Here is a 24892-nt window from a genome sequence, read left to right as displayed (position 1 = left end):
TGGGATTACAGGCGTGAGTCACTACGCCCGGCCAAAAAAGTTTATGTATAAAGACAAGAGGTTTATTTAGCTCATGGTTCTACTGGCTGAGAAGTTCAAGAGCATGGGGCTGGCTTCCAGATAGGGCTTTTATGCTGCATGACAACATAGTGGAGAAGGTAAGGGGAAGCAGACACTTAAAGAGGGGAGAACCTGAGGGATGTCCTGGCTTTATAACAACCTACTCACGTGGGAACTACTTTATTTGCTGTGAGAGCTTATTACTGCAAGAACAATACCAAGCCATTTATGAAGAATCTGCCCCCATGACCCAAGCACTTCCCACTAGGCGCCACCTCCCAACACTGTCACATTGGGGATCAGATTTCAACATGAATTTTGGTGGGGACAAATAAACCATATTCAGACACTTGCAGGGAAACATAATTTTTCTTTTTTTTGAATAATCTTCCTTTTTTGCAATATTACACTTTGCCTTAGTATTGCAGTTTAAACACTTTTTAAATAAGTCGATCTGTTATTTAATATGTGTTTTAAATTCTGCATATTGTATGCTTAGGATGAATAATTTGTTAAAATTAAATATTGGTATTTAACAGTGGGTATGGCTGGGCGCGGTGGTTCACGCCTGTAATCCCAGCACTTTGGGAGGCCAAGGCGGGCAGATCACCTGAGGTCAGGAGTTCGAGACCAGCCTGGCCAATATGGTGAAGCCCTGTCTCTACTTAAAAATACAAAAAATTAGCCGGGCATGGTGGCGCATGCCTGTAGTCCCAGCTACTCAAGAGGCTGAGGAAGGAGAATCGCTTGAGCCCAGGAGGTGGAGGTTGCAGTGAGCCGAGATTGTGCCACTGGACTCCAGTCTGGGCAACAGAGTGAGACTCCACCTCAAAAAAAAAACAAAGCAGTGGGTATTAGTGGCTGGAGTTTAGTTTGAATGTAAGTTACAAGTAAAAGGCTTTTGGTTATTTTCATAAGTGAAAATCGAGTAGTTATATTAAAATCAAGTTGTTCAAATAAAATTGAAGCCAGTATGATTCAGGATATAATTTGTTTGGTTTTTCCGACATTATATTCACTAGTAGTTTGATTGACAGTTGATTGACTTATTTTAAGATTATTCCCAGCCAAGATGAATGTTGTGTATAAACTTTGAATTTCCATATTAGTCATCAACTAGGTTGAATTTGAACTTTATGCATATTTACTCTTTTTCTTTTTTTTTTTTTTTGAGACAGAGTCTCGCTCTGTTGCCCAGGCTGGAGTGCAGTGGCCGGATCTCAGCTCACTGCAAGCTCCACCTCCCGGGTTTACTCCATTCTCTTGCCTCAGCCTCCCGAGTAACTGGGACTACAGGCGCCCGCCATCTCGCCCGGCTAGTTTTTTTGTATTTTTTAGTAGAGATGGTGTTTCACCGTGTTAGCCAGGATGGTCTCGATCTCCTGACCTCGTGATCCACCCGTCTCGGCCTCCCAAAGTGCTGGGATTAAAGGCTTGAGCCACCGTGCCCGGCCGTATTTACTCTTTTTCTACCCAGAAATACTACTAAGAAAGAGGTCTGGCTTCTTTTTACCACTGCCAGTATAGCATCAAATGTTGTTTTCCTTTACTGTTGTCTATTTGTAAATCTTAAAAAAAAAATTTTAATAAATTTAAAAAATACATTTTTTAAAAGTTTAAATTATTTATTTATTTATTTATGTATTTTTTGAGACAGGGTCTTGCTCTGTCACCCAGACTGGAGTGCAGTGGCGTGATTATAGCTCACTGCAGCCTCGACTTCCCATGCTCTAGCAATCCTCCCACTTCAGCCTCTTGAGTAGTGGGGACCACAGGTGGGCACCACCATGCCTGGTGAATTATTGTACTTTTGATAGAGATGTAATTTTGCCATGTTGCCCAGGCTAGTCTCAAACTCTTGAGCTCAAACAATCCACCCATTTTGGCCTCCCAAAGTGCTGGGATTACAGGCATGAGCCACTATTTGTAAATCTTTTGTGTGTACTTTTGTTGTTAGGGATGAGTATTTGGAAATAAACTTCACGATACCAGAAAATTCAGTGATTTTAAGGTTTGGCAAAAACTATATATATATGTATGTATGTATTTTTTTAAGATGGAGTTTCTTTCTTGTCGCCCAGGCTGGAGTGCAATGGCACGATCTCAGCTCACTGCAGCCTCCACCTCCTGGGTTCAAGTGATTCTCCTGCCTCAGCCTCCCAGGTAGCTGGGATTACAGGTGCCTGCCACCGTGCCCAGCTGATTTTTGTTTGTTTTTAGTAGAGACGGTTTCACCATGTTGGCTAGGTTGGTCTCGAACTCCTGACCTCAAGTGATCCGCCTGCCTTGGCCTCCCAAAGTGCTGGGATTACAGGCGTGAGCCACTGCGCCCAGCCCAACTTGTTACTTTTGCTGTGCTGCAACTTTATATATAACTAAAATGCACTATAAAGAGGGGCACCCATAAAATGTAAGATTTATCTTATTTTTTTATTATTCCTGTTGGTAGATTATTCATTTCTACCAGTACTTAAGGAAGGTTCTGTAAAATATACAAATAAAATTAAGATGTAGGAATGTCTTCTGGAAACAGTCTTGTAGATGGCTGAATAAATAGAATTCAGAATAGATAATGAGTCTTATGAGAGTCACAAGCAAAACGCTATGCAACCTTAACAGAAAGAGACACAGTGAAACAGAGGTGGTCTGAATGTCAGAAAAGCTTGTAAAGAAGTGAAATAAGGCCAGGTGCGGTGGTTCACACCTGTAATCCTAGCACTTTGGGAGGCCGAGGCGGGCGCATCACTTGAGGTCAGGAGTTCAAGACCAGCCTGGCCAACATGGTGAAACCCCGTCTCTGCTAAAAACACAAAACAATTAGCTGGGTGTGGTGGCGCATGCCTGTAATCCCAGATACTCAGGAGGCTGAGGCAGGAGAGTCACTTGAACAGTGGAGGCCTCAGTGAACTGAGATCATGCCACACTGCACTCCAGCCTGCGCAACAGAGTTAGACTCTGTCTCAAGAAAAAAAAAAAAAAAGAAAAAGGACATAAATGACAGCTTGAGAGTAATAAAATAGTTATTAAATCTGTTTTCCTGAACTAGGGCATGTATACAAAGGAAATATTTAAGGCAAATATCCAGAGAAGTTAAGGGTAATGTTTTAGGTCCTCCAAATTTGGCTGTAATTTTATTTTCCAATATTCCAATTTTCTCCTTTTTTTCTACCCATCTTTTGTTGTCTTATTCCTGCAACCAAACTGTCTGCATCTCTTCATAATAGGCCTTCATCCCTCAGCTTTATTTTAGTAGTACGTTCTCCATGGGCAGCTTTAATGAGGCTAATCATTGGCCTCCTCCATTTTAAAACTCCTTTAGGTCTTAAAGCATATCCTGTTTGTTTTATTAAAACAAATGCTTTGTTTTTTGTTAATTGTGTGGATAGTCATCTCTTGAAGGGCAGAATCGCCCTGATAATGTTTTAGAAGCCAGGGACTTTGCTTGTCTTGTTCACCATTGTATCTTTAGCATCTGCCACAGGACTGCAGTACATAGTAGTTGTTCCAAAACATTTTTAACTGACCGGAGAAATAAATTTGTACTACTTTGGCCTCCATAGAATACATAGAACATAAATTGGTTGCCCTGAACACATTTTTGGCAGGTTTAACTAGTTGACTCTTATCCAAAAAATTTAGATTAAAAGCTTTTTTCCCCCCACGAATACTATAATTTTCCAATTTATTTTTGAGTATATAGATATGGCCTATTGCTGGATATCTCTTTGGTTTGTGGATTGTTTTTTATGGGTAGCTTTATGCCTCAGTATTCTCAGTGAAATGAGAATTACAATTAAAAGTGGGGCTTTTGGTACTTAAACCAATTTGATAATCTGTATGTGTAGATTGCTTGCTTTGTAGATTGCTTGTCTTAATTCATTTCATATAATGTAAATTATACAGTTCAGCCTTTGTATAACTTCTGCGACATAGTATCTCATTTTTGTTAATTGACAGTTTAATATAAAATTAAAAAGATAATATGAATGTAATTGGGTAGTAGTAATAACAGTGATAGAGAAAATGAAGAAAATCCTGAATGGTTAATTCATCTTAGAATTTAGGCAGTGTGCCTTTAGTTAATCCAGTGTGAAATGCAACTGTATTTTTTTTCCAAAGTGCACCACAGCTAAATTTTTTTTTTATCATCATTCCTTTCCTCTTCCTTCCCTTAAACTTGCTCCCTTCTGTGTCCCCTGTGTACCCATTCCCTGCAGCGTTCCCTGCTGGCTGTGGTGGAGATTGGTGTGCTGTGAATTGCATAATCACCCAAATGAGTACCAGAGGAGTCTAAGAAACCCTGGCAACTGACTGCTTGCTTTCACCAGGAATAGGGACCTTTTTCTGAATTTCCTGCCCTCAGGTAATACTTCTATTCCCCATCCTTTTTTTTTTTTTTCCATTCTATAAATGCAAGCACTTAATATGCCCGGCATAAAGATACTTTGAGAATATTTTCTTACTGTTTTAGTCAGATAGCTATTTCATTTTCTTTACTGTGTAGCTAGAGGCTCATGTAATTCCTCTCTGAGTGTCTTCTTTCTTTTTTTTTGAGACAGAGTCTCACCCTGTAGTCAATGTCTTTTCTAACAGATAAGGTTTGGCAACATACTTAAAGTTATAACCATCTCTTCCTGATGTTGCAAGAGAGTTTTGTAACTTCCTGCCAGCTATTTGGAAATAGTAGTTAGCATTTGATCTACTTTTAAATGAATGGGTAAGGCTTCTTAGTCTAATGTAATTAGTGAGGTACAAGGTTCTTTTGATAAAGAGGCTGTTTTGAATAATTCTCTCATTCATCATTGAGGGATTTAAGAATTTATTTTGTGTATTTAATGTTAGTTATAATCTTTATCAAAGAGATTGAAATAAGTCTCACAAACAGCAGTGCAAATTGGATTCTTTTTTTTTTTTTTTCTTTTTTGAAGCGATTGGAGTGGTGGGGGGATAAGGTGTTGCTCTGTTGCCCAGGCTAGGGTGCAGTAGTGCAGTCACTGTTCATTGTAACCTCAAACTCCGGGGCCCCAGTGATCCTCCTGCCTCAGCCACCAGAGTAGCTGGGACTATCGGCACGCACCCCATGCCTGGCTGAGTTTTTAAGTTTTTATAGAAATGAAGTCTCACTATGTTGCCCAGGCTGGTCTCAGAACTCCTGGGCTCAAGCAGTCCTCCCACCTAGGCCTCCCAAAGTGCCAGGATTACAGGTATGCACCAGCATGCTCTGCCAGGATTCATTTTTGAAGAGTTTAAGGGTTTTACCCCATTCTCTTCTACCCTCTCCTCTCCTTTTAAAAATTTCATTATCAGGGATAGCAGTTACATTATAAAACCAAGTTCTTGGAAATGGTGCTGAATTTCTTTCAATTTAGGACTCGGTGAAAAACCTAGAAACTCATATCTCTGAATACTTCTAATTCTTGGGAAATTTATCCACATAAATACTTTGAACTTCCAAAAGTCTTGTGATGAATTGTTAATTAAATGCCACAAGTAGAATTGTGCAACTTATTACACACTTACCTAAGAGTAATGGACAATTGATAAACTTGTTGGATGTGTTGGATGTATGCTAACTAGCAATTGTATAGGCCTAGTGACCTAAATATTGTTTTACATTCTTGTCTGCATTGATTCCATGCTTTCCTTTTGGAATCTGGATCTCAAACAGAATTGCCAAGGGAAAGGCGCCAAGCTTTAACTTCAGGTAGAAACCTTTGAGATTCACTTTAATATATTAATAGTTAAAGTCTTTTACTGTTTAAAATGGCTTTCAAGGATGGTTCTGATTTTGTGTATACCTCTAGCAAATCCTCTGAGACACTTGCTCATGAAGTATAATCACAACTGTAGCCCTTTGTTTTTTCTAGATTATACCTCCTTAAAACATATCTTTTTTTTTTTTTAACCTGGTTTATGCTTAACTTATTCAAGGTGAAGTGTATTCCAAGTTTTAACCACAGCTATCCATGTGTTGAATTATTCTAGTCATCTACCAAGATTAATTCCTTTTTCTTCTTTACCTTCCTATTTTAATCAGTCACGATTATATTGAAATAACTATTGAACTTACCTCTTTATCCTGAACCTAGGACATAGCAAGTTGCTTGGATAAAGTAGATGTCAGTAAGATTTGAATATCTTTCATCACCAGATTTTATTAATTGTTTATTGCATCAGTTGTTGCAACTAAACACTAAGTATTTTCATGTCCTTTGGGTCTCATACTTCTGTATTCCATCCTTGGCGCTGATAAGAGAAAGATGTTTCCAAAATGCTAATCTTAACATTTAATTTCTTGCTAAAAATCTTTTAATGGCTCCTGTTTAAGCTTTTTTTTTTTTTAATAAAAATTTGTGTTTGTAACAGTAGAATTTTTGTGCCCAAAGAGATTTTAAAATAGAACTTTACTACGTAAAGTAGACAAAAGTAGAGCTCCTCTAGTTGAATCAGTAATTGGACGGTGGGTGGTGGTAGTTCCTCTGGCATATTCTTTTTTTTCTTGTCTCACCTGGGTTGAACTGTGAGCAGTCTTCTTAGGGGCACTGTGGGAACAACATTGATGTATAGGTTAAAACCCATATTTCTTGGCGTGGAAAACAACAGTCCTTCATGATCTGGCTTCAGTTGGCTTCTCAAGGAATATTGTTTCTTTCCAAACTACCTGATGCCTTATCTTATGTCTGTGCCTACTGTGTGTGACCCTATAATCTTGAACATGCTGCTGCTGCCTCTGCCTGAAATGTCCTTCTCTCTGCCTTACTCACTTGGCAAAAACTTACTGTTAAAAACATAGCTTGAGTGCTGCCTACTTTTATGAAGCCTTCCCAAAGTCTTCTTTACTATTTTCTTTATTTTAATAGATAGAGTGCCTTACTCCTTTGCCCTGGCTGTTCTCGAACTCCTGGGCTCAAGTGATCCTCTCACCTCAGCCTCCCAAAGTGTTGGGATTACAGGCATGAGCCACTGCACCTGGACACCTACTTTACTATTAACAGAATTGATCATCACCCTTTTCCTTGTGACTCCATTTTATCCTGTTGCCATTTTTATTGTATGATCTATCACATAGTACCTAGCACATAGTAAGATCATAACATATTGCAATGATTTATGTATACACTTGCTTCTAATAATAAAATGTGAAGTTCTTGAAAACAGTAACTATTTCTTTTTTTTTTTTTTTTTTAACTATTTATTATTTGTTTAAATTTCCCAAGAGCCTAATGAGTGACTGGCAAATAGTAGGCACTCAGTTTTTGCTATGAAGGATATATGTCTAGTTGTGTCAGATCTTCTGGTATTTCAATAAAATCTAGATGCCCAGATTTTCTGCCCTGCCCCCCTCACTCTATTACCACTCACTCTGTTGCCCATGCTGGAGTGCTATGGCGTGATCACAACTCACTGCAGCCTTGACCTCCCAGGTGTAAGTGATCCTCCTGCCTTATCCTCCCGAGTAGTTGAGACCACAGGTACGCCACCATGCTCAGCTAATGTTTTATTTTTTCTAGAGATGGGGGTCTCCCTTTGTTTCCCAGAGTGGTCTCGAACTCTTGCCTTCAGCTAATCCTGCCTTGGGCCTCCCAAAGTGTTGGGATTGTAGGCGTTAGCCACCATACCCAGCCTGATGCCCAGATTTTCTTTTTTTTTTTGAGATGGAGTCTCACTCTGTCACCCACGCTGGAGTGCAGTGGTGCAATCTTGGCTCACTGCGGCCTCTGCTTCCCACGTTCTAGCGATTCTCCTTCCTCAGCCTCCCTAAGTAGCTGGGATTACAGGCGTGCACCACCATGTCTGGCTAATTTTTTGTATTTTTAGTAGAGACGGGGTTTCACCATATTGGCCAGGCTTATCTCGAACTCCTGACCTCAGGTGATCCGCCCATCTTGGCCTCCCAAAGTGCTGGGATTACAGGAGTGAGCCACTGTGCCCAGCCTCAATGCCCAGATTTTAATGTAAGGTCTACTCATGTATATATATGGACCTTTATGTGTGTATATGTGTGTGTGTGTGTATATATATATATATATTTAGGCAGGGTCTCACTCTGTCACGCAGGTGGGAGTATAGTGGTGTGATCATAACTCATTTCAACTTTTAACTCCTGGGATCAAACAATCCTTCTGCCTCAGCCTTCCAAGTGGCTAGGACTACAGGTATGGGCCACCATGCCCAGCTAATTTTTATTATTATTTTTTGAGACGGAGTCTCACTCTGTTTCCCAGGCTGGAGTACAGTGGAGTGATCTCGGCTCACTGCAACCTCTGCCTCCTGGGTTCAAGTGATTCTCCTGCCTCAGCCTCCTTGAGTAGCTGGGATTACAGGCGCGTTCCACCATGCCCAGCTAATTTTTTTTTTTTTATTTTTAGTAGAGACGGGGTTTCACCATGTTGGTCAGGCTGGTCTCGAACTCCTGACCTCGTGATCCATCCTCAGCCTCCCAGAGTGCTGCGATTACAGGTGTGAGCCACCATGCCCAGCTAATTTTTTTATTTTTTTTTTAATATTTTGTAGAGACAGGATCTCTGTGTTGCCCAGGCTGGTCTCAAACTCCTGGTGTCAAGCAGTCCTCCTTGCCTCAGCCTCCCTCAGTGCTGGGATTACAGGCATGAGCCACTGTGCCCTGCCTAGGTCTACCCATTTTTAATGGTTTTTATTTCTTTCTTTATTTGAGAGAAAAGGTCTCTCTCTCTCTCCCAGACTGGAGTGTAGGGCGTGATCATAGTGCACACTTAAATGCAGCCTCAAACTTCTTGGCTTAAGTGATCCTCCTGCCTCAGCCTCCCAAGTAGCTAAGTCTACAAGCATGCACCACCATGCCTGGCTAATTAAAAAAAAAAAAATTCTTGTAGAGATGGGGTCTTGCTATGATTCCCAGGCTGATCTTGAACTCCTGGCTTCAAGCAGTCTTTCTGTCTTCTGCCTTCCAAAGTGTTGGGGGTACAGGCATGAGCTACAATGCCTATCCTATTTTAAAGGTTAACAACAAATTAAGATTTTTAAAAACACTGTGTGGGCCAAATAGTGTCTGTGGGCAGATAGCTCACAGGCTGCCCGTCTGCATTCTTTTATTTTTTAAATGTTTATTTGGAAAAACCGGTTATATGAGATTGATTTTTTTTCATTACACGCATAATTACAAAAATAACCAAGTCAAACAAACTCTGTGTAAATTGAGAATGCATTAAAAAAAAAAAAAACAACCCTTTTTTTTAACCATTTAAACTATTGGGAGCATACTTTGATTCTTGTTCCATTAATATTGTAGGTTTTATTTTAAAAAAATTTATGCCTTGACATTAATCAAACTCAAAGAGCCTGTCCGTCAGAAGTTCTGGAGGCCCAGACTTGCAACAGGTTTAGTGGGTGAGGACTGGGGTGGCGGTGGGCAGTCTTGGGACTGAGCCCTCAACGTGTGCGATGTGGGATCTGATACCATCTCCAGATAGACAGTGTCTGAACTGAATTACAGGGCACGCAGCTGGTGTCCACTGTTTGGTGTGTGGGGGAGAAAATTCCGCACACATGATCACGGAATTTTTCTGTGTTGATGATTATTGTTGTGTGAGCAGAGGAAAAACATGGTTAGAGAGTTTCCCTATACATCACAACATCAGTTCCTTCTAAAATACCATATATATATTTTTTTTAATTTATTGTTTTTGGCTCTGTCTGCCCTGACTGTAGTAAGCCCTGCAGTGCAAAGATCTTTGTCTGTCTGTTCTCTCATACATCCCAAGCACCCAGATTGGTGTCTGCCACATAGTAGGTCCTCAGTAAATATTTGTTGAATGTACAACACCTTTAATCTCTCAGACACTCTGCTAGGGACTGAGGACAAGATCCCTGCTCTCCTGGAGTTGATCTTCTAGTTGGGAAGAAGCAAACGTGTAAGAAGGCAAGTAATTGCAAATTCTGATAGACCAGGAAGATCAAAGTGGATGAAGCGAGCAGAGCATGAGAGGGGAGGAGAGAGGGGAGAAGCTGCTCTGAAGGGGTGATGAGTTAGGGTAAACCTAGGAGATGAGAAGGATGAGAGGGTGAAAAGCATGCCAGGCACAGGGAGCTTCTTGTCCAACTGTTCTCAGGGGAGAAAAGTTTGACCTTCTCTAGGAACAGACAGAGAGAAGGCAAGGGATCCTAAGGGAGATGGTGCAAGGGCTTTTGGGCTTTGGGGGAGTTTGGGGTTTATCTAAAATGTAGTAGAGAAAAGGGTTCTTGAAGAGTTTTCAGCAGGGGTGGGGCATGTGGGATTTGTGTAAAGCAGGGAGCAAACTACAACTCAAGGGCCTGCTTTGGCTCACTGCCTATTTTGGGAAACAAAGTTTTGTTGGATCACAGACACACCATTAGTTTGAGCTACAAAGGCAGAATTTATGAAAAAGAAAATGTTTATACCTGGAATATATGCTAAGTCTTACAAATTTATACTGAAAGCTCCTTGAGGGTAAGAGTTGCCATATATTGCTACAATGCCTAGTAAATGCTCAGTTTTTAAATATGGTTGAATTGAAAATTTATCAGTATGATAATGGAATGGTAACTGATCCTAAAATACCTCTTAAATTAAAATTGTACAGGTTTAGTTATAGTCTGGGCTGTACTTTAATGAGACCTTCAGCATTTGACTTACCCTCTCTAGGCTTGACATTCTCTGCTATAAAATGAGGAGGTTGGATTAAATTATTTGATATTCTTTGTAGTATGAGGACTGCCTATGTCTCTACTTTTTTTTTTTTAAGCTTAGAATTGCTTCTAGTATCTTCATTGGATGGCAGATGCAATGGGGTGGTTTTCAAAAGGCTATGGTTCTAATACCTTATATGTTTTTATTCCCTTAGATTTTATTAATAGTTAACAAGTTCATTTATTTTATTTTATTATTTGAGATGGTGTCTCACTATGTTGCTCAGGCTGGTCTGGAATTCCTGGGCTTAGGTGATCCCACCTTAGCCTCCTGAGTATCTGGGATTACAAGCAGGCACCACCATGCCTGGCTAAATTCATTATTTTTTTAACATTGTTTAACACAACAAAAAATGCACAAATCATAGGAGAAAAAAATAGTCCATCAAAATTAAAACGTGTGTCCTTCGAAAGACACTGTAACTACAGAGCAAACCATAGACTGGGAGAAAACAAATATAAGGAAATCTCAAACTCCCGACCTCACGTGATCCGCCCCCCGCCTCGGCCTCCCAAAGTGGTGGGATTACAGGCGTGAGCCACTGTGCGAGGCCTAGTTTGCATTTTCTAGAATTTTATATAAATGTGTATTTTTTTTCCTGGCTTCTTTCACTCAGCATAATTATCTTGCAATTAATGTATTTTGTTATATGCATACCTTCTTATTGCTGAGTATTCAGTTGTGAATATGCCACAATTTATCCATTTACCTATTGATAAATATTTGGGTTGTGTCCATTTGTCAGCTATTAGAAATGAATCTATTATGAACATTCATGTATAAATCTTCATGAGGACATAGGACTTTCTCTCTCTCTCTCTCTCTCTCTCTCTCTCTTCCTCTCTCTTTTACATAATTGTATGTGCTATGCTTTCATACGCAGGACCTAAGATTTTCATTCCTTTTAAGTAAATTCCTAGTAGTAGAATGGTTAGGTATATGCTAGGTATATGTATCACTTAAAAAAAATTCCAAACAGCTTTCCAAAGTAGTTTCAACTTGTTTATTTTACATTCTCACAAATACGTATATGAGAGTTCCAGTTGCTCCATATCTTCACCAATACTCAGTATGGTTAGCCTTTTTAATTTTAGCTATTTTAATGGATAAGTAGTGGTATCTTACTATGGTTTTTAATTTGCATTTTTCTGATGACTAATGTTGGGCATCTTTTCAAGTGCCTGTCTGCCATCTGTGTCTTCTTTGGTTCCAGAGGCCCTTTAAATCTTTTGCCTATTTTATTTTTTATTTTTTTCTTTTTTGAGATGGAATCTTGCTCTGTCACCCAGGTTGGAGTGCAGTGGTGCAATCTTGGCTCACTGAAACCTCCACCTCCTAGGTTCAAGGAATTCTTCTGCCTCAGCCTCCTGAGTAGCTGGGATTAGAGGCGCCTGCCACCACACTCAGCTAATTTTTGTATTTTTAGTAGAGATGAGGTTTTGCCATTTTGGCCATGCTGGTCTCAAACTCCTTATCTCAGATGATCCGTCCGCCTAGGCCTCCCAAAGTGCTGGGGTTACAGGCGTGAGCCACCGCGCCTGGGCCTTTTGCCTATTTTATTAGTGAATTGTCTTATTTTCAAGTTGTAAGAATTAAAAAAAAAAATTGTAGGTACAAGTCGTTTTTCAAAGCTTTGGAAATATTTTCTCCCAGTCTGTGGTTTGCCCTAGATACAGTGTCTTTCGAAGGGCAGAGGTTTTAATTTTGATGGACTATTTTTTCTCCTATGATTTGTGCTTTTTTTGTTGTGTTAAATGTGCCAAACTCAAGGTCACCAATATTTTCTTCTATATATTCCTTCTTTCCTCCCTCCCTCCCTCCCTCCTTTCCTCCCTGCCGTCCTCCCTTCCCTCCTCCCTTCCTCCCTTCCTTCCTCCCTTCCTCCCTTCCCCCCTTCCCTCCTCCCTTCCCCTCCCCCTTCCCTCCCTCCCTCCACCCCATACCTCCTTCCCTCCCTCCCTCCCTTCCTTCCTTCCTTCTTCCCTCCCTCCCTTCCTTCCTTCCTCCTTTTCTGAGATGGAGTGTTGCTCTATCGCCCAGGCTGGAGGGCAATGGCGCAATCTTGGCTCACTGCAAACTCCGCCTCCCGGGTTCACGCCATTCTTCTGCCTCAGCCTCCCGTGTAACTGGGACTACAGGTGCCCGCCACCACTCCCGGCTAATTTTTTTGTATTTTTAGTAGAAACGAGGTTTCACCATGTTAGCCAGGATGGTCGGGATCTCCTGACCTTGTGATCCGCCTGCCTCAGCCTCCCAAAATGCTGGGATTACAGTTGTGAGCCACCGCGCCCGGCCATTTTCTTCCATATTTTAAGAAGTTTTAAAGTTGTAGTTCTTAGATTTAGGTCTGTGATAATTTAGAGTTAATTTTTGTTTATGAGGTGAGGTAACTGTCAAGGTTTTTTTGTTTTGTTTTGTTTTGTTTGTTTGCCTACGGCTATAACAGCATTCTGGTACCGTTGGTTAAAAATATTTTCATTGACTTGTTTTTGCATCTTTGTTGGAAATTAGCTAACCGTAAATTTGGGTCTGTTTCTGGACTCTGTATTTTGTTGCATTTATTATTTATTTACACCCATGATTATTAGACTGCCTTGATTACTGTAGCTTTTAGATAAGTCTTGAAATTGGCAGTATAATGTTTCCAACTTTGTTCATCTTTTTCAGAGTTTTTTTTGGATATTCTAGGTCTTCTGCATTTTCATAAAAATTTTAGAATCAGTATGTCATTTCTCTCAAAAAAGAAACCTGCTTGGGTTTTGCTTAGGGTTGCCTTGAATCTCTAAGTCTTTTTGAGAGACTTGATGACATTTGAACAGTATTGAGTTTAACCCACTAATATGTTTTATTTCTTCATTTATTTAGATCTTCAATTTCTTGAAACAGTATTTTGTAGTTTTCAGTTTCTAAGTCTTGCACACCTTTTGACAAATTTATCCCTAAAAATTTCATATTTCTTATGCTAATGTTAATGGTACTTTAAAATGTTCAGTTTCTGATTGTTGCTACATATAGAAACATAATTGATTTTTTTTTTTAATTCTATTTTTGAGACGGAGTCTTGCTGTGTTGCCCAGGCTGGAGTGCAGTGGCATGATTTTGGCTCACTGCAACCTCTGCCTCCTGAGTTCAAGCCGTTCTCCTGCCTCAGCCTCCCGAGTAGCTGGGACTACAGGTGCGCGCCACTATGCCCGGCTAATTTTTGTATTTTTCGTAAAGACAGGGTTTCACCATGTTGGCCAGGCTGGTCTTGAACTCTTGACCTTGTGATTTGCCCGCCTTGGCCTCCCACAGTGCTGGGGTTATATGCATGAGCCACCACGACCAGCTGATTTCTTTATTATAATTTTTGTTGAGTGAAATTTACATACCATAAAATGGATAAACTTTCCATAATCAGTCTGATTTTTAAAAAATAAGCGTTTAATCTTAGAATAGTTATAGATTTATAGAAAGGTTGTGAAGATAATACAGAATTCTCATACTCAACATGCAGTCTCTCTTATTAGCATTTTACATTTGTATGGTTTGTCACAATTAACTAATGTTGATAATTATTAGATATTATTAGCCATACTGTGTTCAGATTTCCTTAGTATTTCTTTTACCCAATGTCCTTTTTCTGTTCCATGGTCCCATTCCAAATATATTACATTTAGTTGTCATGTCTTTTTAGGCTCCTCTTGGTTGTGCCCATTTCTCAGACATTCCTTGTTTTTGATGACCTTGAGAGTTATTTTGTTTTGTTTTGAGATGGTCTCACTCAGTCTTCCAGACTGGAGTGCAGTAGTGTGATTATGACTCAATGAGACTCGACCTCCTGGGCTTAAGCAGTCCTCCCGCCTCAGCCTCCTGAGCAGCTGGGACTACAGGCATGTGCCACTACGCCTGGCTAATTTTTTACTTTTTGTAGAGAACATAAGCCACCGTGCCCAGCCAACCTTGAAAGTTTTGAGGAGACCTGGCCAGGTGTTTTGTATAGTTTTCTTTCAATTGGGGTTTGTCTGCTGTTTTCCTTTAAAAAAAAATTCAAAAATTTGTATAAAATTACTAATTTTTTCTAGGACCAAGAGAAATGCAAATTTCAACTGTGTCAAACTATCTTTGGTTGCTCTTTAAAATCAATACACATACAGTCCAGGATTGATAACAGTAGTATAAAAAAGGCATTCTTTGTATCTCCTCCATGATAAATCTATGATTTTAAATCTGATGCATACAAATGAGTCCCCCAGATAACTTCCTAAAATGGAGAAATGGAGATTTCTAGACCCTGCTCCATATCAAGAGCACCAGAATCTCTGGGAATGGGCTTGAAATGGAGTAGTTTTAAAAAGCACCCCAAAGGCCAGGTGTGGTGGCTCACGCCTGTAATCCCAGCACTTTGGGAGGCCACAGCAGGAGGATTGCTTGAGCCCAGGAGTTTGAGACCAGCCTGGGCAACATGGCAAGACCCCATCTCTATAAAAAAAAATAAAAATGAACTGGGCATGGTGGTGCTGGGCATGTTGAGGAGGTCGAGGTTGAGGGAGGAGAGGTTGAGGCCTGGGAGGATCACTTGAGCCCAGGAGTTCAAGGCTGCAGTGAGCTGTGATCACACCCAACTGCACTCCAGCCGGGGCGACAGAACGAGACTGCCTCAAAATAAAAAGTTCTGCGGGTAATTCTGAAGTCACTAATGTATGTCTACTCTTTTTCTTAGGATTAGATTGGTGTTAGGGGTTTTTGGCAAGAAGACCACAGAGGTTAGTTAAGAGCTGTTTCATGTCAAATCAAGGGTACATATTATCAACGTGTCTTATTATTGTTGATGCTGACTTTGATAACCTGGCTGATGTAGCATTAGCCAGGTTCTCCACTGTAAAGTTACTCGTTTCCCCTTTTCCATACTGAACATTTTGGAAGGAAGTATGTGCAGCCCTCACTAAAAGAATGAGGAGTTATGCTCCATCTCCCTGAGGCTAGAATATCTATGTAAATTTTTTGGAACTTTTCTGCCAGGGAGATTTCTCTATTTTTTCCAAGTTATTTATTTATTTAATTATGTGTTTGTATTAGTGTAGACTTCTGTATTTTTATTTTATAGTTTGTGTTATTATCCAGTACTGTTTTATTTATTTCGTTGCTCAGGTTCTTTCAGCTTTCGCTATTGGTAATTCTTTCATATGGCTCCTCTGTCCCTTCAACTGATTTATTTTTATATTGGCCTTATATCCTACAACATTGCTATACTCATTTTTTAGTTCTGGCAATGTCTTTAGTAATTCTGTATGATTTTCTACACAGGTGATCATGTCGTCTGGGAAAAATAATTTTACTACTTTTCAAAACCAGATGCCTTTTATATTTTTTTCTTACCTTATTGTGTTGGCTAGAACCTTCAATACATTGTTGGAAATAAGTGATGAGAGCAAACACCCTTGCCTTGTCCCTGTCATAGGGGAAAAGCAGTTTTAGTCTTTTCTCATTACGTGTAAGTTTAGCTGTAGAGTTTTTGTAGATGTCCTTTAGAGTTTTGGGGAAGTTCTCTTCTGTTCCTGTTTTGTTGAGAGTTATTTTTTCATGAATGGGTGTTGACTTTTGTAAAATGCTTTTTTGGGCTCTATTGAGAACATGATATAATTTTACCTTTTTTTTTTTTTTTTTTTGGAGACAGGATCTTGCTCTGTTGCCCAGGCTGGAGTATGGTGGTGTTATCTAGGCACCAGCTCCAGCTCCTGGGCTCAGATGATCCCTCTTACCTCAGCCTTCTGAGTAACTTGGACTACAGGCCCCTGCTACTATGCTTAGCTAACTTAATTTTTTGTACAGATGAGGTCTCACTATTTCTGGGCTCAAGCGATCCTCCCATGCCAGCTTCCCAAAGTGTTGGGATTACAGGCATGAGCCACTGTGTCTGGCTAGATTTTACTTATTTTTTTTTTATTTTTTATTTTTTTTGAGACAGAGTCTCATTCTGTCACCCAGGCTGGAGTACAGTGGCACAATCTTGGCTCACTGCAACCTCCACCTCCTGGGTTCAAGCGATTCTCCTGCCTCATCCTCCTGAGTAGCTGGGATTACAGGTGTGCACCACCACATCCAGCTACTTTTTTTTTTTTTTTGTATTTTTAGTAGAGATGGGGTTTCACCATGTTGGCCAGGCTGGTCTCAAACTCCTGACCTCAGGTGATCTGCTCACATTGGCCTCTCAAAGTGCTGGGATTACAGGTGTGAGCCACCTCGCCCAACCTGGATTTTACTTTTAATGTGGTGAATTGCATTAGTTGGTTTGTGGTTGTTAAGCCAACCCTCATTTCTAAAATAAACACTTGGTGAAGATGTATTATACTTCTGTTTTTTTTTTTTTCTCAGACAGGATCTCACTTTCTCACCAAGGCTGGAGTGCAGTGGCAGGATCACAGCTCTGCAGCCTCAATCTCCCCGGCTTAAGCGATCTTCCTACCTCAGCCTCCCAAGTAGCTACAGGCGTGTGCCACCATGCCTAGCTAACTTAAGAATTTTTTATAGAGACGAGGTCTCACTATGTTGCCCAGGCTTGCCTGGAACTCCTGAGCTCAAGTGATCCACCTGGCTTTTTGGCCGCCCAAATTGCTGGGATTGCAGGTGTGAGCCACGATGCCCGGCCTATACTTATTTATTGTTTTAAACTTTAGTTCATACCTTGGTTTGTGAAATCATTTTAGTTATGATCACTATTTTATTTTTTGAGACAGAGTTTCACCCTTTCGCCTAGGCTGGAGTGTGGTGGCGTGATCTCAGCTGACTGCAACCTCCGCTTCCCAAGCTCAAGTGATTCTCCTGCCTCAGCCTCCCAAGTAGCTGGGATTACAGGCGCCTGCCACCACATCTGGCTAATTTTTGGTATTTTTAGTGGAGACGAGGTTTTACCGTGTTGGACAGGCTGGTCTTGAACTGCCAACCTCAGGTGATCCACCTACCTCAGCCTTCCAAAGTGCTGAGACTACAGGCGTGAGCTACTGCTCCTGGCCAATCACTGTTTTAAAAGACTGAAATAGAACATATCAGACTATTAAAATACTGCTTCATGAAATTTTGGGCCTTTTTTTTTGTTTGTGTACTTACTAAGTTGTTATGTATAGTGTATTTCTTGCCTTAGGTTATGTCAAAAAATTGGAAAATCCCTTAACTAATTCACATTGTGAGCCTGGAGATAATGGAGTACTTCAGATAATGAAGTGTTGTATTAAAAGAGGTACACCCAGGCCGGGCGCGGTGGCTCAAGCCTGTAATCCCAGCACTTTGGGAGGCCGAGACGGGCGGATCACGAGGTCAGGAGATCGAGACCATCCTGGCTAACACAATGAAACCCCGTCTCTACTAAAAATACAAAAAAATTAGCCGGGCGAGGTGGCGGGCGCCTGTAGTCCCAGCTACTCGGGAGGCTGAGGCAGGAGAATGGCGTAAACCCGGGAGGCGGAGCTTGCAGTGAGCCGAGATAGCGCCACTGCACTCCAGCCTGGGCGACAGAGCGAGACTCTGTCTCAAAAAAAAAAAAAAAAAAAAAAGAGGTACACCTGGAGTGTAGGTGATTAAAGGAGAAAATGAAGAAATAGGAGTTTCTGTAGAAAAGCCTTGATCTCGTGTCATGGTGTTTATCTCTGTCAGTTCATTTATGGCCTTCTCTGCATTGATTATTCTAGTTATCCATTCTTCCATTCTTTTTTCAGGATTTTTAGTTTCTTTGTGCTGGGTACGTAGTTCCTCCTTTAGCTCTGAGAAGTTTGATTGACTGAAGCCTTCTCCTCTCATCTCGTCAAAGTCATTCTCCGTCCAGCTTTGATCCGTTGCTGGTGATGAGCTGCATTCCTTTGGAGGGGGAGATGTGCTCTGATTTTTTGAATTTCCAGCTTTTCTGCCCTTTTTCCCCATCTTTCTGGTTTTATCTGCCTTTGGTCTTCGATGCTGGTGACGTACTGATGGGGTTTTGGTGTGGGTGTCCTTTCTGGTTGTTAGTTGTCCTTCTAACATTCAGGACCCTCAGCTGTAGGTCTGTTGGAGATTGCTTGAGGTCCACTCCAGACCCTGTTTGCCTGGGTATCAGCAGCAGAGGCTGCAGAAGATAGAATATTGCTGAACAGCGAGTGCTGCTGTCTGATTCTTGCTCTGGAAGCTTCGTCTCAGGGGGTACCCCGCTGTGTGAGGTGTGAGGTGTCAGTCTGCACCTAGTTGGGGGATGTCTCCCAGTTAGGCTACTCGGGTCAGAGACCCACTTAAGCAGGCAGTCTGTCCATTCTCAGATCTCAACCTCCGTGCTGGGAGATCCACTGCTCTCTTCAAAGCTGTCAGACTGTACCCAGAGGTGGAGTCTACAGGAACAGGCAGGCCTCCTTGAGCTGCGGTGGGCTCCACCCAGTTCCAGCTTCCCGGTGGCTTTGTTTACCTACTTAAACCTCAGCAATGGCGGGCGCCCCTCCCCCAGCCTCACTGAGGCCTTGCAGTTAGATCTCAGAATGCTGTGCTAGCAATGAGGGAGGCTCTGTGGCATGGGACCCAGAATCTCTGGGACACATTTAAAGCAGTTTGTAGAGGGAAATTTATAGCACTAAATGCCCACAAGTGAAAGCTGGAAAGATCTAAAAGTGACCCCCTACCATCACAATTAAAAGAAGTAGAGAAGCAAGAGCAAACACATTCAAAAGCTTGCAGAAGGCAAGAAATAACTAAGATCAGAGCAGAACTGAAGGAGATAGAGACACAAAAAACCCTCCAAAAAATCAGTGAATCCCGGAGCTGGTTTTTTGAAAAGATCAACAAAATTGATAGACCGCTAGCAAGACTAATAAAGAAGAAAAGAGAAGAATCAAATAGACGCAATAAAAAATGATAAAGGGGATATCACCACGGACCCCACAGAAATACAAACTACCATCAGAGAATACTATAAACACCTCTACGCAAATAAATTAGAAAACCTAGAAGAAATGGATAATTTCCTGGACACTTACACTCTCCCAAGACTAAACCAGGAAGAAGTTGAATCCCTCAATAGACCAATAGCAGGCTCTGAAATTGAGGCAATAATTAATAGCCTACCAACCAAAAAAAGTCCAGGACCAGATGGATTCACAGCTGAATTCTACCGGAGGTACAAGGAGGAGCTGGTACCATTCCTTCTGAAACTATTCCAATCAATAGAAAAAGAGGGAATCCTCCCTAACTCATTTTATGAGGCCAACATCATCCTGATACCAAAGCCTGGCAGAGATACAACAAAAAAGAATTTTAGACCAATATCCCTGATGAACATCGATGCAAAAATCCTCAATAAAATACTGGCAAACCAGATCCAGCAGCACATCAAAAAGCTTATCCACCATGATCAAGTGGGCTTCATCCCTGGGATGCAAGGCTGGTTCAACATACGCAAATCAATAAACATAATCCAGCATATAAACAGAACCAAAGACAAAAACCACATGATTATCTCAATAGATACAGAAAAGGCCTTTGACAAAATTCAACAGCCCTTCATGCTAAAAACTCTCAATAAATTTGGTATTGATGGAACATATCTCAAAATAATAAGAGCTATTTATGACAGACCCACAGCCAATATCATACTGAATGAGCAAAAACTGGAAGCATTCCCTTTGAAAACTGGCACAAGACAGGGACGCCCTCTCTCACCACTGCTATTCAACATAGTGTTGGAAGTTCTGGCGATGGCAATCAGGAAGAGAAAGAAATAGAGGGTATTCAGTCAGGAAAAGAAGAAGTCAAATTGTCTCTGTTTGCAGGTGACATGATTATATATTTAGAAAACCCCATCATCTCAGCCCAAAATCTCCTTAAGCTGATAAGCAACTTCAGCAAAGTCTCAGGATACAAAATTAATGTGCAAAAATCACAGGCATTCTTATACACCAGTAACAGACAAACAGAGAGCCAAATCATGAATGAACTTCCATTCACAATTGCTTCAAAGAGAATAAAATACCTAGGAATCCAACTTACAAGGGATGTAAAGGACCTCTTCAAGGAGAACTACAAACCACTGCCCAGTGAAATAAAAGAGGACACAAACAAATGGAAGAACACACCATGTGGATGGATAGAAAGACTCAATATCGTGAAAATGGCCATACTGCCCAAGGTAATTTATAGATTCAATGCCACTCCCATCAAGCTACCAATGACTTTCTTCACAGAATTGGAAAAAACTGCTTTAAAGTTCATGTGGAACCAAAAAGAGCCTGCATTGCCAAGACATTCCTAAGCCAAAAGAACAAAGCTGGAGGCATCACGCTACCTGACTTCAAACTATACTACAAGGCTACAGTAACCAAAACAGCATGGTACTGGTACCAAAACAGAGATATAGACCAATGGAACAGAACAGAGCCCTCAGAAATAATACCACACATCTACAGCCATCTGATCTTTTGACAAACCTGACAAAAACAAGAAATGGGGAAAGGATTCCCTATTTAATAAATGGTGCTGGGAAAATTGGCTAGCCATAAGTAGAAAGCTGAAACTGGATCCTTTCCTTACTCCTTATACGAAAATTAATTCAAGATGGATTAGAGACTTAAATGTTAGACCTAAAACCATAAAAACCCTAGAAGAAAACCTAGGTAGTACCCTTCAGGACATAGGCATGGGCAAGGACTTCATGTCTAAAACACCAAAAGCAATGGCAACAAAAGCCAAAATTGACAAATGGGATCTAATTAAACTAAAGAGCTTCTGCACAGCAAAAGAAACTACCATCAGAGTGAACAGGCAACCTACAGAATGGGAGAAACTTTTTGCAATCTACTTATCTGACAAAGGGCTAATATCCAGAACCTACAAAGAACTCAAACAAATTTACAAGAAAAAAACAAACAACGCCATCAAAAAGTGGGCAAAGGATATGAACAGACATTTCTCAAAAGAAGACATGCATACAGCCAACAGATACATGAAAAAATGCTTGTCATCACTGGCCATCAGAGAAATGCAAATCAAAACCACAATGAGATACCATCTCACACCAGTTAGAATGGCAATCATTAAAAAGTCAGGAAACAACAGGTGCTGGAGAGGATGTGGAGAAATAGAAACACTTTTACCCTGTTGGTGGGATTGTAAACTGGTTCAACTATTGTGGAAAACAGTATGGCGATTCCTCAAGGATCTAGAACTAGAAGTACCATATGATCCAGCCATCCCATTACTGGGTATATACCCAAAGGATTATAAATCATGCTGCTATAAAGACACACGTACACGTATGTTTATTGCGGCACTATTCACAATAGCAAAGACTTGGAATCAACCCAAATGTCCATCAGTGACAGACTGGATTAAGAAAATGTGGCACATATACACCATGGAATACTATGAAGCCATAAAAAAGGATGTGTTCTTGTCCTCTGTAGGGACATGGATACAGCTGGAAACCATCATTCTCAGCAAACTATCGCAAGAACAGAAAACCAAACACCACATGTTCTCACTCCTAGGTGGGAATTGATCAATGAGATCACTTGGACTCTGGAAGGGGAACATCACACACCGGGGCCTATTATGGGGAGGGGGTAGTGGGGAGGGATACCAGTGGGAGTTATACCTGATATAAATGACGAGTTGACGGGTGCTGACGAGTTGATGGGTGCAGCACACCAACATGGCACAAGTATACATATATAACAAACCTGCACGTTGTGCCCATGTACCCTAGAACTTAAAGTATAATAATAAAATAATAATAATAATAATAATAATAAACAAGAAAAACCTTGATCTGTTTCTTAGTTTTGATTGAAGGGATCTTTATGGTTGCATGATGAGGTCCATGGGCTCTGAATGGATTTAATTAGTTACAGATAATAACTTTGTGATCCTAGCCAAAGTACTTGGCAGTCTGTCAGATTTGGGGAAGTTTTTCTGAAAACATCTTCTCTTGTATGACTTTAAAATGTGGTTTTAAGGTATTTTCCCATCTGAAAGTATTGTTTTGAATAAAATCAAACAGAAGCTGTTAAATTAATTTGCTTGCTTAAAGATATTGGTTCTTATAAAAACTCTTCATATGATAATGAGAATTTCATCCTTGTAGGGACACATAGTCTTGAGATACTAGCTAGTGATTTCAATTACTGGTTCATATTAAGGATGTGAGTTGGGCTCAGTTGTCGAGAATGGAAAATAATGGAGAAGAATCTTTTCAGTACCTTTCAGTTCTAAAACATTGTGGCTATGTGTTTCTCAGTCACTGTTCGTTATTAAGTTATAAGTTTGATCCCAAAGTGGTCTATTTGTTTCAAATTTCTGGAGGAAAGAATATGATTGAATAGCCTAGATGCCATGTCAACCTGTAAATAAATCGCTATAACCAAGGAAGTATGTTAAAAAATATCTTAGATGTGCATCTTTCCTCTGTGTATACAGTTTTTCCCAGAAGAATGAATTACTGTTAGCTGGGTAGCCACTCCAAGAGGTATTTATTAATAACAAGCTAAATAATTGAATTATAACCATTAAATATTGAATTATAGTGTTGAAATAATTTATTTTCTAGGTGACTAAAATTAATCATTTTCTTTAAGGCAGTGGTTCTTAGCGTATTTTGTATCCAAAACCCCCTTTGAAAGTCTGATAAAATACTGTAGACTCCTTGAAGCCTATCTAATACCTGCAGATTAAGAGTATCTACTTTTTAAATTTATTAATTAAACAATCTAACGTGCATTGCTAAATTCCGTGTAACATCTAGTTTTTCATGTTATACCATGAAATATTGAATAATGGGAATTGTTTTTTTCTTTTTTTTTTCTGAGACATGGTGTCGCTATGTTGCCCAGACTAGTGTCAAACTCTGGCCTCAAGTTATCTTCCTACCTTGGCCTCCCAAAGTGCTGGGATTAGAAGCCTGAGCCAAACTGCCTGGCCTGTATCTTAGTCTTAATAATTGTGAACACTTACTGAGTTATTACTCATATTGGGGATCATAACTAGCATTTTACATGTTTTGGGTTAATCCTTAAAACAACTCTTTGAGGCAGGTACTATTATCCCCATGTTACAGATGAGGAATCTGAGATATAGTTTAAATAGTAAGCAGTAGGTAGCATTTTACCTCTTGTTGAGATGATACTTTTTTATTTTTTTATTTTTTGAGACAGAGTCTCTCTCTCTCCCAGGCTGGAGTGCAGTGGTGCAATCTCAGCTCACTGCAACCTCTGCCCTCTGGGTTCAAGCGATTCTCCTGTCTCAGCCTCCAGAGTAGCTGGGATCCACACCCGGCTAATTTTTCTGTATTTTTAGTAGAGACAGGTTTCACCATGTTGGCCAAGCTGGTCTCGAACTCCTGACCTCAAGTGATCCAACCACTTCGGCCTCCCAAAGTCCTGGTATTACAGGCGTGAGCCACCGCGCCCGGCAGTGAGATGAGATTCTTTTTGTGTGTGTGACAGGGTCTTACTCTGTCATCCAGGCTGGAATGCAGTGGCACTATCGTGGTTCACTGCAGGCTTGACCTCCTGGGCTCAGGTGATCCTCCCACCCCAGCCTCATGGGTAGCTGGGACTACAGAAGTGTGTCACCATGGCTGGCTAAGTTTTGTATTTTTAGTAAAGATGGGGTTTTGTCATGTTACCCAGGCTGGTCTTGAACTCCTGGGCTCAAGCAATCCACTTGCCTCAGCCTCCCAAAGTTCTGGGGATTACAGGCATGAGCTCATGTGTGCCTAGCAAGCTGAGATTCTTTTTTTTTTTCTTTCCGAGATGGAGTCTTGCTCTGTCACCAAGCTGGAGTGCAGTGGTGCAATGTCAGCTCACTGCAACCTCCGCCTCCCGGGTCCAGGCAATTCTCCTTCCTCAGTCTCCTGAGATTCTTGACTTTTTGTGCATTTATTCTCTCTTCCCTTAACCAAATTATAAATCTTTGATTATATGGACCTTTTGTTTTGTTTTGTTTTGCCCTTAAATGTTTACTTAGTACAGTGCACATAATTTAGACCCAGATGATGGTGTATTGACTGTAAAATGTATAATCTAAATCAAGTCTATTTTTTTCATTTGCTTGGAAATTTTATTGAGTTGTTAGCTATTATTTTTGTTTTTTGTTTTGTCTTTGAGACAAAGGCTTTGTCACTCAGGCCTGGAGTGCAGTGGCACAGTTATGGATCACTGC

General features: G+C 40.6%; 1 protein-coding gene across 3 annotated transcripts in view; it reads left to right on the top strand.

Annotated features, from left to right (window-relative positions):
* Nucleotides 1-24892, top strand: part of BLTP3B (bridge-like lipid transfer protein family member 3B) — a 112765-nt gene that overhangs the window by 10297 nt on the left and 77576 nt on the right. Inside the window, exon 2 of one of the 3 annotated variants that reach the window (XM_015152555.3) lies at nucleotides 4278-4423. The exons of the other annotated variants lie outside the window; for them this stretch is intronic. The gene's annotated coding sequence lies outside the window, so the exon portion shown is untranslated. The remainder of the gene's footprint in view (nucleotides 1-4277; nucleotides 4424-24892) is intronic. 3 annotated transcript variants of the gene reach the window in all.

The sequence above is a fragment of the Macaca mulatta genome, chromosome 11 (genome assembly GCF_049350105.2).
Source record: "Macaca mulatta isolate MMU2019108-1 chromosome 11, T2T-MMU8v2.0, whole genome shotgun sequence".
NCBI lineage: Eukaryota > Metazoa > Chordata > Mammalia > Primates > Cercopithecidae > Macaca > Macaca mulatta.
This window is presented reverse-complemented; position numbering and strand designations above follow the sequence as displayed.